Source organism: Adiantum capillus-veneris, chromosome 1, assembly GCF_014529385.1.
Source record: "Adiantum capillus-veneris isolate H3 chromosome 1, ASM1452938v2, whole genome shotgun sequence".
NCBI classification, from domain to species: Eukaryota; Viridiplantae; Streptophyta; class Polypodiopsida; order Polypodiales; family Pteridaceae; genus Adiantum; species Adiantum capillus-veneris.
Window position 1 is genome coordinate 10,223,556 of NC_140931.1, and position 14,983 is coordinate 10,238,538.

Genomic DNA, 14,983 nt, shown 5'->3' on the forward strand with positions numbered 1-14,983 from the left:
CCATAGCCAGAAATTGTTTGAAGCACATAAAAACTTCGGACTTCGCTTTAAGAGGAAATACCCATGCATGCCTGGAGTAATCATCAATGAAAGTCACGAAGTACAGGTAATTGCCCAAGGACGGAGTTTGCATGGGCCCACAAACATCACTATGCGCAAGCTGCAACCTGCATGTGGCCCGAACTGAACCATCCTTTGGAAACTTAGAACGCTGCATCTTACCCAAAATACAACCTTCACAAACATGTTTCACAGGTGCTTCAAGAGGCGGCAAAGAAGCAACCATATCAAATTTCTGCAAACGCAGCAAACTGGCAAAATTCAGATGACCAAAACAAGCATGCCAAAGTTTTGCATCTGAAATAGCCCTTGAATCTGCAACAACGTTTGCAAAATTTTGTCCCCACTTGTCATACAAAGTGGGCCTATACAGCCCACGGCACAAAAGGCCAGATGCAACAATTTCATCACCAAAACTGAGATCATGAACTGTACATCTGTCATCCACAAATTTGACTACAAGTCCAAGTCTATCAAGTGCGGATACAGACAAGAGATTCTTCTTGATCCCAGGTACATAAAGTGCATCAACAAGTGTGAAAGAACTGCCATTAGCAGCAGTAAGCACAATCTTTCCAACTCCCTAAACTGGATAAGAGGCATTGTTGGCACAAGTGACTAAATTCCCATGAGGGACAGACTCGAGAGAGGTAAACAATTCACGATGTGAGGTAATGTGCTTTGTAGCACCACTATCGAAATAACACACATGTGAATCCACAACAACTAACAAGCATGCATCATGGACAGCAAGATTGTAAGTGCACTCTGCACTAAAAGCCCATTCTGCATCAACATCAGCATCACAATCTCCTTTCACAGAAGACTCAACAATGGCTGCATTTGTAGTGGAACCAGCATTTGCAGTGGAACCACCCTCTTTCTTCTTAGCCTCTTTTGCCTTCAACTTAGGACACTACTTGATCAAGTGATCATTAGCTTTACAATAATGGCAACGCATCTTCTTTTTGCCCTTATCACCAGAATTGCCAGACGAAGTGCTACCAGCAGAAGCATTAGGAACATTATTTTTTCCGCTCGCAGCAGAACCATAAGAAGTGGTTGCATTGTTGTTACCACCCTTTCTTTGAGAAGCAATAAAAGCCTGTTCAAGTGCACGCTGCCTAGTCCTGTTTTTTCTGGAAAGTGACTCTTGCAACAACAATGTGCATAATGCATCAAACTTGACAACTTCACGATTTCCTTGGGTCATCAGTCTCCAAGTACTAGCAAAAGTCTGGTAGGAATCTGGTAAGGCATCAAGAACAGTCTGCACAAGGGAACTGTCTGAAATGACTTCACCTGCAGAAATAAGTTGCTCATTGATATCCTTGACACTAGCAAGGAAAGTGTCCATATCATCTTCCTCGTGCATAATCTTCGACTCCATCTCTTCACGCAACAAAGAAATTTTAGCCTCATTGCGACTTGCATAAAGACCAGCCAAAATATCCCAAGCCTGTTTTGCAGATTTTGCTGAACGGATGTGAGGAACAATGGTGTGCTTCACAGACAACGCAATCAGCATGAGCCTATGCATCCTTAACATCCTAATGAGCTTGTTCTGCCGTAGGCAAAACAACTCTAACAACAGCAATCCTTGCAGCAAGTCCTGCAACATCCTCAACATCGCCTACATTCTCAGAACCAGGACGTACATCAATGCCCTGCACAATATTCTAGACGCCCTTTGACACAAGAACGTGTTGCATCATATAATCCCACATAGGGTAATTGTCCCCATCCAACCTGTCCTCAGCAACAAACATCTTGAACACATGTGTGTTGTTGTTTGCAGCCATGGTAAATGTTGCACCTGATGTGAAAACTGCCCGAAAATAGGAGAAACGGAGCGAGAACAACACATGCTATATAGCACAAACCGTAGAAGACTATAAGGCACCTGTTATGCAAAATACGGCACTGACAGAAATTCTGCACAAAATGATAAAATTGCCTGTGCAGACCTGCTTGTAGTGGAAACGGAGGCCAAAATGAGCCCAAATTGAAAATCTGAGCAGATCGAGCTCTACGAGTTTTTTCGAAGTATTTGTGGACTTGCAAACGCTCGCCAAAGCTCACTGAAATCGGAGAAAGTGAGAAGGCGTGTACTGGATCAGCTGGCGACTAAGCCCGGGAGGACGCAACCTGCTCTGATACCAATTGTTGGAATTAGGGTTGCAGAGAAACACACACAGCTTGGAGAAGACGAAGGAAGCTCAAGGCACACAATAGAGAGTGTGTAACTTAGTGTGCAATGGAAAGATAGATAGCCCTAGAGTGATGGGCGTATATACAATGCTCAGGGGAAAAAACCTCCTAAAGAGGGAAAAAATGCCCTGGCGGTCCTAGTGTGTTCACACACATCACTACCACATGTATATGGTAACAAGAATGTGGATCTAGAAGGAAATTGATAGGCCTAGGTGTGGAACCATCGACTTTGATACCACATGAAAGGGAATGGCATTATGGCGGAAACGTTAATGAGTTGTTCATGGCATGATTAGTAAGTTAATTTTAAGAGATTAGAGAGAGAAGTTGACAGTAATGAAAGTAGCAAATCATAAGTAGGCTAATGCAAATGGTGAGTACAAGGGTGGGCTGGAGTGATGGTAATGAGTAGGATGAAAAGTGGATACAAAGTGCGTAGTTTATGCTTATTTCATAGAGTTTTGAGAGGGCATTTGATGATCTAATCAGTGATGTCGACTATGTAGGCTTCCAAAGTAGAGGGGGTTCTCACTTGTGGTGGTGTAGATGTGTCATACACCCCAACACTTAAAACGTTGGAAACACAATCTTTAGATCAATTGAATGTTCATTATGTCCTTTGAAATTGACTTTTATCCTCTAAGCCAATGTCTATTGTAATGGTCTGTGTTTGCATCCCACTTATCGTTATCATTGGTTTCAGTAACTGTATCCGGCCCATGCTTCCTTTCCAATATCTTGTGTGCTGATCTGTGACTCTGCATGCTCCTATCAATATTCTCAATCTGATCCCTACCTTTGCCCTTATCCGTCCTTTGAGATCCATTCAATCAAGAGCACCTCTCCACTTGTTCTAAATGCCATCTCTTGGACTGAGTTGAATATTGGGAATCCCTAAGATCCTCATCTTCCCTCTAGTCGAGGTGTGTATTTGTATCATTTTTAAGATCATTTTTAGTGTCAGAGCCTTGCTTTGACTCCTCCGGTATTGTGCTAACATGATCCTATTCTTCCCTAAGTCTCATCTCTCTCTCTCTCTCTCTCTCTCTCTCTCTCTCTCTCTCTCTCTCTCTCTCTCTCTCTCTCTCTCTCTCTCTCTCTCTTGTGTCCTATTCTTCTAAGTGGCATTGCTGAGCTGCAGCTAACTCCATACCCAATTGGGACATAGCTTCTTTGGTAAGAGCATTAGCTCACCATCTCATGTGACCAGTGAAATTTGATGGTTGTGCCTCTTGAAAGCTATGGGATAAAAAGCGTCAAGGATAGCTGCCCTAGAGTATGCACTTGTTAGGTTGACTTCTATTTAGATGTGTAACATTGTAGTCTATATTCAAGTTCAACAATTAGTGACTCTTGCTTGATGAGGATTTGCGATGTTGGGACTCACAAGCCTATGGTTTCTGTGTAGAATTAGAAAGTAGAATGTCAATGTTGGGTTATGTGTTTCCCTTAGCTTCCACAATGCAAGATGATGCCAACCCTTTACTACTAGCTCATGTGTAAAGCTACACTTATAGCAAGGGTAATGTCCACTAGTTCTCTCTTAATCTATGAAAATAGGGATGGAGACTTATCAATAGTATCCCATACTTCATTTTGATTGGATGGAGACCTCACACTAGTACCAGAGTGTGGTTTTGTAATCCTAGGAGAGTGAAGTATTTTCTTGTAGTAAGAAATGCACGTTTGATATTTAGTTGGCTTAAGAATGTGGATTTTCTATGCTACATAGTCTTACAATTAGAATTGCCCAATGTAGGGAAATTTTATCTCGCCTACCAAAAGTCTACAATATTCTCCATGATGTATGAGGCTTCTTATCAATCACCAAAATATGTTTTTCGAAAGACGGTGATGAAGATTCTTGACAAGTTGTTGTACCACCTACCTCAAGGATTCAAAAGAGATGGATGATTGACTTGATACCATTTGGTGGCATCTATTGCATTGAAGCTGATCGAGTAGGGGGCATGGATAATAATTTGAAGAAGCTTTGCTGAAATGAAGAGTGAAGATTATTAAAGTTTACTTCTTCATTGGTACCACAAGAACTATTGAAATTGTCATACTTGAAGTCAAGGAAGACTCTTAGACCCAATGGGTTTATGATTAGATCACCAAAGTCATTCGTGGGGGAAGAATCAAACCTATGTGTGTATCTCCCAATTTTTGGGGATCATTAGGTGTTATAATTCTTGATCTTATAGTAGACTTCCTAGTATTTTATAGAATCACGTATAAGGATCATAGGAAATGCTACTTGTGTATATGAAATTTCCTTTATGGCAACTCATCATTAAAGAATTGTACATATGAATATAAAGCAGTTCGTTGATCTCTCTTGTTTGCAATGTTATTTGATATTTTGTCTTAAGTAAGTCAAAAATTAGCTACGTATATAAGATTATGTTAGTTCGTGTTATATAGGATGTGATCTATACATCGTTTCATCAAGAGAAGAAACTTCTTCTTATATAATTTCGACCACCCTCTTTCAAAGGGTAAGGAACTCAAGTTGAACGAGGTGCAGAAGTATGACTTGAAGAAGTGGATGATTATTTTACTTCTACTAGCACTTTCATTGAGAATAAATTTATGCTAGGCATGTTTTGCCTTAGCGGTGATGCTAAGATTTGGTGAAAGCAACACTAAAAGGATAGTGCTATGGAACAAAGAAACCAAACCTAGGAATTCATAAAGATTGCTAAGAAGAATGGTACCTCCCACCTACTCATGATTCCCCTAAAATAAACAAGCATTTCAATACGCACCACTATCATCTTGCTTTAGAAGAGTACTACTCAAAACATGTAACCCTTAGGCACTATGCGCTTAAGATGTCTATAGAGCAACAAGCAACTCATTTTTGTTAAGGTCTAAATGCTCCTATGGACACTCGCCTCTTGAAGCAATGATGCCAACCAACCTACAAGATGCTCTCCTAAGAACCAAACCCTTAGCTAAAGAATTTGTTAAATCTCAAAGGGGGAACAATGGGAGTACAAGAAACGATGCTAGAACAAAGGAAGGCCAACTAACCCACCCTATTAACCTCAACCTATAGTTGCAACCCAAGCGGTTGGAATTCCAAATTTTGATCTTTGATCCTTTGAATGCATGGACCCATGACATTTTAAGAGTATTTGTCTCCGACGCACTTTAGCTACAGTTACCCAAGTTCAACAATCATGGGGGATAAATGGTGAACAAGGAAGAGGATGCAAAAGAGCTTCCGCAAGAGTTCATGATGCCATAAGGGGATTGGAACGGAGCGAGCTTTTGGGGCGAACCTTTTTTTCTCATTTTCCTTAAATTTCATAATTAACCAAAAAGGCTCACTCCAAAAGCTTTTGGAGCAAGATTTTCTTTCTTTTCTCCATCTCCTTCTCTCTCTCTCTCTCTCTCTCTCTCTCTCTCTCTCTCTCTCTCTCTCTCTCTCTCTCTCTCTCTCTCTCCCCCCTCCCCCCCCCTCCTTCTTCCCTCCCTCTCTTCCCCTCTCCCCCCACAATTGTAGGCACTCATTAACACCCACTCTTGATAACTCTTGTTTCCCCTTAACTTCAACAGGCTTTTGTGACTCCTCACCCTATTCTTTTTCTTTTGATTAAGAGGTTTACAATTATGTTTGATCTTATTAGTTTGCATGCAGTGTTAAAGCTTGGTAGGGTTAGTACAAGCATAGGTGCTTGTAGGAAGTGATGAGATGAAAAGCTCAACTAAGCCATGCATTTATGAAAAAGGGTAGTAGTAAGAAAGTATAAGAGATCCCATGACCAACTAACCTTGTGAGTCTGCAAAACTCTTACCCTCGATTAGGACTAGGAGTAGTAGGGGGTATCTTACAAAACACATGTAGCCATGAGGTTGAGTCTTGACTATATTTGCGTGGAGAGCTATAGCATGCAATGCAATGTAGCCTGTGTTTTCTCTCTCTCTCTCTCTCTCTCTCTAGAGAGAGAGAGAGAAGGAGAATGCATGATCGGAGTGAGAGACAAGAGAGATAATGTTCCAAAAAAGAGGGTCACCCTAAAATCTCGCTAGAACAGTTCAGGTTGCTCATAAAACCAAAAAGAAAGCTCGCTCCAAGAGCTCTTTTTGCTCATAAAACCAAAGTAAAGGGCATTCTCCAAAAGATCACATGATCCAAATCTCTCTCTCTCTCTCTCTCTCTCTCTCTCTCTCTCTCTACTAAAGGTTACAAATAGTTAGGGTAACATTGCACAATTTACAATTACATACACATCCAAAAATCAACAACATTACTACACAATTAATTATTTCAAACTATTACAAATATCCAAAGACACATTACAAGCTACAATTTGTTTAGAGTGGTAATTCTTGGGTTCCACTACTTTTATAAGGTTATCCACGTCATCAATTACATAGTACGACAATAGTTGAATACTCACACTAGATCTTCATTTGGATTTTTTCCATGACCATACTTGCCAATGTTTATGGCTAATGTTATGCTCACAGGCCACATGGAAAGAACCAAATACTTTCCCTTGCAATTATGTGAAAGTCCTGCTAACATAGTGGACCATAATTGAATGTGAAAATTATTCACATCTAGATGCCAACAATAAACATAGTGATGAACAAAAGATAGATTTTCTACATGTTTAAACAACCATCCATTAAAGTTGTTTAGCAATACTTGTAGCCTTAACAAGTCTTACTAGGTATTCGACATTTTTTGGCCAGTGAAATTTTTCTTGTTACAATGTGCTCAAAATGGTCTAATAAACACATCTAGCCAGCACCTAGGGACTTTGTTGCGACACATAATTGAAATAGAGACTCATATTCTCCAAATATGGAATATGTCTCATATAAGGATGTCTAGAAAAATGACATCCTTCAAGTACAAGATGCACTTGTGTGTGGAGGTCATTGTAAATACTCAATGACATGAGTGAGAGGGACCCTCATAAACCTTGCTCCACACTAGCTAAACCAAACTCTATGAGTTCCCGGACTATGTTGCATCCTTGTGACTAACAACATGAACCAAACAAAACCTAACATGTAGGTCCATAACTGCAAGGTGCAAAAATGTAGCTGGTACATTACTATCCCAAAATTCTTTGCTCCTATATGACCTTGTCATGTGTCTGAAGAGCAAAATGGATAAAGGATTCTAGCTTATACATCCTACTTGGAAAACTCAAGCAAAGCATATTCAAAAATGATATAAAACCAAATCGTATGCTTAATTGGACATTGAAAATAGTGTCCACTTGCCCGGAGTCAAGTACACTATCCAAACCTGAAAGGTACAATGTGAAAGCTACATTACTAAAAAGACTAGCCTCAAAGACCTAATATGCCTTTGACCTGCAAAACGCTATATGAAAGATTAGTGGAAACAAATGAACATTTAATTGGTAACGTGGGTGTTGCTTTGACAATCCAACCTCCTTTTGTGAGATGCTGCAATTTCTAACCCCTTGGTTAGATTCTGCATGGAAACTGCTTAAACCAACAGTTAACGGGACCAACATAGTCTACCGTGTCCAATAATAATTACAATCAGCTTGCTTATCAACTACCCCTTGGTAGATTAATAAATTCATTCCTTGAACATACAATTGTGAAGAGACTGATCCATGATCCTCAATACCTATGGAGTGACTTTGTATTATTTGTGACTTACCCTTGAAAATACCACTCGTAGAGCCACAATCAGTGGTACAACTAAGCAACATATCTTCTTAAGCTGGAATCTTATTCACAACTAAAAATACCACTTGTAGAGACACAATCGGTGCTACAACTAAGCAAGAGATCTTCTCAAGTTGGAATCTTATTCACAAATAGATCTTGAAAGAATCATATCTCCCTATGAAAAGAAAAGAAAGATTCCCAACACCCAAAAGAATGTAGTCATAGTAGTTTTTCTTTGGTGTTTGAACAAGTGATTACCTGCGTGGAGGCTCTCTTAGTCTACTCATGTCATCCCATTAATTAGTTCCTTGATAGCGAGGACATACCTACTTGCTACCTACAAAAAGCATAATCTATATTCAACTGGATAACTGCAACAACATCAATAGGAGAAGTTTCGAGAAAAATCATCGAAAACAAATAAGGTCTTACCTCGTCTTAAAAATCGTATGAGACCCATACATGCGTACATCACAGTCAGTGGAATCCACCGTGATTATGAGGCAGATAAGGATATCCTTGACAGAGCGGGTAGTGTCATAGTGGAAGCATAAACAATGATTCAATGAAATGAATCCCACCATACTAGCACGCCATGCATGCATATGCAAAAAATAGAGTGATAGGCCCTTGGATTCAGTGCCAGTCTCAACAGTGTAAGCCGATGTTGTACATGCCTTGTACAATTTGTATTAGCATGGATACATCACAATTTGACGTGCCAAATGGAAATGTGAACTTATATCCTCTTATTGCCAATACCCCAAACTTGTCTGCCATTGCTCTTGTTCCCAAGTCAATGAAAAAGCATGCAAGCATGTTGCAAAGTTTCCCCCAAGTCCGTATGTTGATAGCATATTTCAAACTTCGGAAACTTCTAACAATATGCCTAACATTCATGCCTTGCTTCACATAAATACATCTAGAAGATAAAACATTATAGAGCATGTGTACTCATAGCCAACATGTATTACTATATACATACAAATATCAATGCAAAAGAAAATCGACCTTGTCGAGCTTTCATAAAGAATTGACCTTGTCGAATTGTTCATCTTATGGAGAATCCTTAGAATGTCCAATATTGAAAGGAAATAGCTCAAGAAACTTAGCTATCAATTTTTTTTGCATAGACCGTACTCGTGAGTAACCTTGTACAGAGCCATGCTCCTTAATTAAAACATGATCGATGTACCGTGATGCATCTTATGGCATTGTCATACTAGACAAAGTTAAAAGAAAATCAACCCCATAGTTCATTGAACTTGTCCAGTAGGATACTGTATTGGAAGCATAAAAATACATACAGTAATTGCACATACAAAGCGTACTTTAGTTGTTGAAAGGTCGTCCAATCCGGCTTGCCGACAATGAGTTGAGACAATGAGTTCATCATGATTGACTACATCGAGTTCAAAAAACTTGCCTAGGAGCCATGCCCTAGCAAATCCAAAACATCAAACTACAAAGAAATATGTCTGTCAACTTCTAGAATTGTAATTAATGGTCGGCCATGCCGAGTACCTTTGTCGTACAAATCACAGGCCATGCTTGACTTGCCTTTACTCCTAAGCAGCCTTGCTTACATGCATCGCTATGATTGAGCAACTTATATAAAATGGACAGAAATTACTTTGTTCATGTTGAGAAGCATCTGAACAACTTGCCTTGCTCTTGCTAATCTTTTCGATCTTGGAGATCATATGGCTTGCGTAATCCTCTTTGCATGATGTTATTGCATTTCCTCCTTTAAGCTCAACAATGATTTTGATTTGCATGCATGGAAAATTGTCCAGGTTCTAACAAAATTGCAAAACAAAACCTATAAACCAAGTCATGCAAGGCCTCAACAATGCTTCTGCCACACTAAGTGTGTCTTGTGCAAGCTAGGAAATCATCCCCTTGCATGCTCTTCTCTATTAAGATTCCAAAGTTTTGCAAACTACCCATCCCATGCTTCTCTCCTGCTTCCTTGGTGAGCCTCTCGACTGACTTCCCTCTTATCTCGTCCAAGGTTGTTCCTCCTTTCACCATCTCCATCTCCATAGAGAGAGAGAGAGAGAGAGAGAGAGAGAGAGAGAGAGAGAGAGAGAGAGAGAGAGAGAGAGAGAGAGAGAGAAGGCAAGAGTCCATGAGAAATCAATGCAACGACCCTCCATCTCTGTTCTCCCTTGAGCTTTGATACCAATATGAGAGTTGGGAACCCTAAATCATCTCACATTAGCATACCAACTTGCCATTTCATTAAAAAAAAACATCTTTGCTCACCCTCACTTCTGTGACAAAATTGTAACACTTGTATCCTTTTTTCTCAAGGGACTAGCCTTTTTTTTGCTTTCAGATCAAGCTTACTTTTGGCTTGCTAAATATAGTCTCCCTTGTATGGCATGTGTCTCCTAGCCCTTGGCACTGACCCGTCTTACCCTAGGTCTGACATTCTTTATTCGGTTTTTATTTTTGGAATGCTAGTTTGATGAAAAATCCAATTCAATTTATCAAAGATCTCAACCAAAACTTGAAATGGTAAACTTAAGCTATTTGGAATGCACATTCATAAGCATACAACTTTGGTTAAAACATAAAATCAGCTCATAGTGAAGGTTGCAATAAGAAAAATGGTGTGCTCAAATTACGCGCTAAACGATTTCTAGGGTCATCCGGTCCAATGGTTGCATCTAGGGCTCTGTTCATGAGTGTGATTGTGACTCATTCAACTTTCATTTCTTCTACAAGCTCACACTCTCTTCGGGAGTAACATCAAACAACTGCAGAATGTATGTCTACATGGTGATCAAATCATAACAAAATATTGTTATACTTGTCATATACCACTTTCTCCCCTTTTGGCGATATGTATGCCGATTCAATGTGCAAGGGACTAAGCACCTCCTCGTTCACTTCCCATCTTTTTTTTTAATAGAGAAACAATTGGGAAGTAGCATGTGCTGATGTGAATCTTTTTGACCAATTTTTGCACAAATATGAGTAGGAATAATTAGAAAGCTAAACCCTTGGATAACATTGATATTGACAGTACATACTTGTAAATGGCGGCATATCCTTTATTCAATATGCCAACATCATCCAAAATTGATTGAATCCGTGCATGGAGTTGGTTCCCCTTTAAAATGTTGTCAAGATCTTTAGCAATGATTTTACCATAGACCTTGTCATCCAAGAGGCCAACAACATTTTTCCAATTGAATATGAGCCCGCAAGGAGTCGACAAGGTGGTTGTGCTGCGCTCCACTTCCTTGTCGAGGTGAAGTAAAGATCCGGGTATGCATATCAAAAGTAAGAGCTATGTTTGAGAGCTTATGAACTTAAATCTAAGAAGGATACATGGACTTACTTAATGGATTGCACTCTTTTCTTAGTTCCTCCCTATCCAACCTTCAAGTCCTCGATGTCTTGTAGTTTTGTTTCTCTTTGTCGATGACCTATCACTGTTTTTTTTTCCTGAGTTGTTGCATAAGCTCCTTGGTGGTTTCCTTGTTGCCTTCAACTTACTGAGCACATTGCACAAGTTTCTGGTGTAAGCGCACGTTCACGTTACATGCAATGTCCCTCTCTCATTGTTTGCAATATGTCATAAAATCTAATATCTAATATCTAACCAACCCAAATGATTTTCTCATATTAAATTGATCACTTAATGTGGGAGAATAAACGGGAACAAGTGTTAAGATATAGACATGTGCTTATAGATCTATCTCAACACGGGGCCAATGGTAAAGGGGCCCAAATGAGAGATGGTCTATCAAAGAGCAAGGCTAACAAATGGAGCATAAGACCTTAGGGTTAGCTTCATTGAAGACCTCCAATAATGTGTGTAAAAGGCCTTTGACCTTAGGTAAGCTAGGGCTGAGCTTGAGGCGCGGGAACCCGACCCAGCTCGAGGTGCTTGTCCTGCTTGTCATGCTTGATGACTAAGGTGCTTGAGGTGCTTGAGATGCTTGAGGTGCTTAATTATTGAGATGCTTGAAGTGCTTGACATGCTTGAGATGCTAGGGTTGCACTTGAGGTGAGAACCCAACCCAAGCTTAAAGTGCTTATGAGCCAAGCTTGTGGTGGGAACTGGGCCTATGCATGAGGGGCTTGAGGTGTCAAAAAGTCAAAGATTCAATCCCTACAAGGAGGGGGTGAGCCCTACATGAGGGGGGGATGAGAGAGAATACCCACACACTCACACAAGGCATGCATGGTACAAATAAAGCAAAAGGGACACTTGTCAAGTTCCTCCTCACGTTGCCCTCATGGTGTGCCTAAAGCCTATTGGTTGGCCACCCAAGGGGTCCAATAATAATTTAGGAGATTTAATTAATTGATTTAGCATTTATCTAGCCCTCTCTCTCAAAGGGGAAAGGGGGACACTTGTCTCAAGGCTACCCATGCTGCTTGTAATGCCTCCTGCTTGTGATTGGCTAGGCCTGGAGGGGTCCAATGAGCTTTAAGCATGAGCTACAAGGGGGGGTCGACCCAAGCAAGCTAGGGGGTTGCTTAGGGGGGTATACTCACCCACACACACTCACAAACACTCTCATTGTGTGCTATGCAAAGTGCAAGAGCTCCCTCTCCTTCTCCAAGCAAGTAGAGGTTGAGAGCATACACCAACACTCTTGGATATGGAGTGCAAATCCAACCAAGAGCCATGCTTCAATGCTTAAGCTTTCCATCTCCTTCTTCTTCATTACTATGCTATTATGTATGCTAGCAACAAGAGTTATGATAAGTGGGGAACTAATTCTTTCTCCTACGAAATGTTTCTTCTTCCTCTTCCCTACCCTCATTCCCTGCTAGCTCTCTCCACCTTCGAAGGTGTTTGAGGTCTTGGGACCGAGGCTTGGGATAGTTAAAGCTTTCTTCAAGTTTATGTTATGTTTGTGATGCATGAAGCTTTCCATCTTCATTGCATCACCTAGGTCACAAGGAACACAAAGATTGTATTGTAACAAGTCTCTCTTAATGGGAGAAATCATAATACTAATGCCTATTGGAGGGGGGACCGGCTCCACATAAATCCGGTCCTCAACTGTTGTTATGTTCTCTAAATTCTCTCTCTTGCAAAAGTATTGTTCATGCCAAGTTAACTAATTGCTATGATTATGTTGCTATCTTCAATTATGTTCACCCGCTATGCTCACAAAGTCATTTCTCAAAAGTACTCTCATTAATTTCCGCTACTCTCAAATTAAATATGCCAATTTCATTACACAATATATCATTTCTTGCAGTCAATTGCCTGGTGTAGAATAACTACTCACATAGAACTCGAAATGAAGAAGGCAATGCGCACAACTTGGGTCCAATCCGTCCCATGCATGAGTGAGCTCGTCCCTCGTCGAAGTGAACAATTCCCCTCAATACTATGTCTCTTTTAGCGACCGCATGTCAATAGCTTGTTGCACCAAAAAGTGGCTAGGACTGTGAATGCCCCCAATAGGAGGAAACTTCCTAGCCCTTCCATCACATTGAGCTCGTTGGCCATTCACCATTGCGATGTTTAAATAAGCCAATTGTATCCCTCTCTAGGAGATCAATGCACATCTACCTGTGGTTAAGAAAGAAAATGAGAGTTCATTTTCAGGGTTCATCTCTATTCGCAACTTGTCCTTCTCTAGATTAAGAGCAAAAGGATAGTCCTCCCCTCTCTTGATGGCATGCTTTCTCTACATTTCTTACAATTCTAGCATGTGGTGGTGTTTTCACAAGTTGCACGTGGGCAACAAAACATGGATTCAATCTATCAGCAAGATGCATCATGCTTGGCTTCCTAGCCTAGCGTGGTGGACGTGAAATGCACACATTGCATGAACAACAAGATGCCAATTGTCATGTTTGTGCATGTTGTCGACTTGTGTGTGTGTGTGTGTGTGTGTGTGTGTGTCTCAATACAAACATAGATAACTTAGATCCCCTCATTACTCTCTTGTTGTACTTAGTCACACTAGCAATTACAAGTGGTGTGAGACATGCATGAGATGTTACTACTCATTGAACTTATGGAGCTGATAAGGGGTGGGTTCATACGATTAATAGCACAAGTTGTTGCTTTTGAAGCCTTTCCCCTCACCAATTTAGATGGAGGCGGATGTAAAGAGCTTACAAAACTGGAAAATTTTGGCCTCAGCGAATCAACGTAAACTTTTAGGGAGATTGTTCCGGGGAAGGGGGAAGGGGGAAGGGGGGGGGGGGGGGTATCGCCCATCCTGTGGCAAGTCTAGAAATGAAAATTCTAGTTCATCCAATGAGCCCATGCCATGAAGGCACCACAATGTTTCAAGGAGCTCTTCCTCTGCATTGTGTGAATCAAGCCTAAGGCTTCGTTCAGATTGCGCAACAGGTAGGCAAAGGCTTAACCTCACTCATGAACCACATAGCGAGGTGCTTGTCCATGTTACTGGTTCACACTCAACTGGTACATGTGCTGCACTTTTTTGTGGTGTTGTCAATCTCTCGCTTCAGCTGATTGGATGACGATGGGTGCACCACCCATGGGTGGCCTTGCCAACCTGGAACACTCTCGTATGCACTTGGGCGCTAGTTAGCATGCCAACTTAGGCTGTGGGCAATCCTCGTTTATAAGTGACACGGGGTGTCACTCATGGGATCAACGGCGGGGCGATTTAACGACGAGGCAGGGGGCTTGGACCGTTGGATCTAAGCGACGCGCGCCCCGCGGGGGGGGGGGGGGGGGGGGGGGGGGGGGAGGGGGGCTTATACGCACGGACTCGCATTGCTTGCACGGATGCGTGATAGGCGGGCCGGATAGGGTGTGGGAGTCTGTGGGATGAGGTCGGGGGCTCGAGCAGCAAGTGCGGTGAAGGGACCCTATATTTTTTAGGTCATGCCAGCAAAATTGACGGTGGATTGGATTGGCGCCGTTGATCCCTCGAGTCCACCCCGTGTTCACTATAAATGAGGGTGGGCAATAGCGAAATGTGCAGTCTAAATCAAGTGCGTCTCCTTTCATTGGTCGAGATTGTGCGTGCATGGGCAATCTGAACCCAACCTAAGTTCGTCCATAGACCAAAAG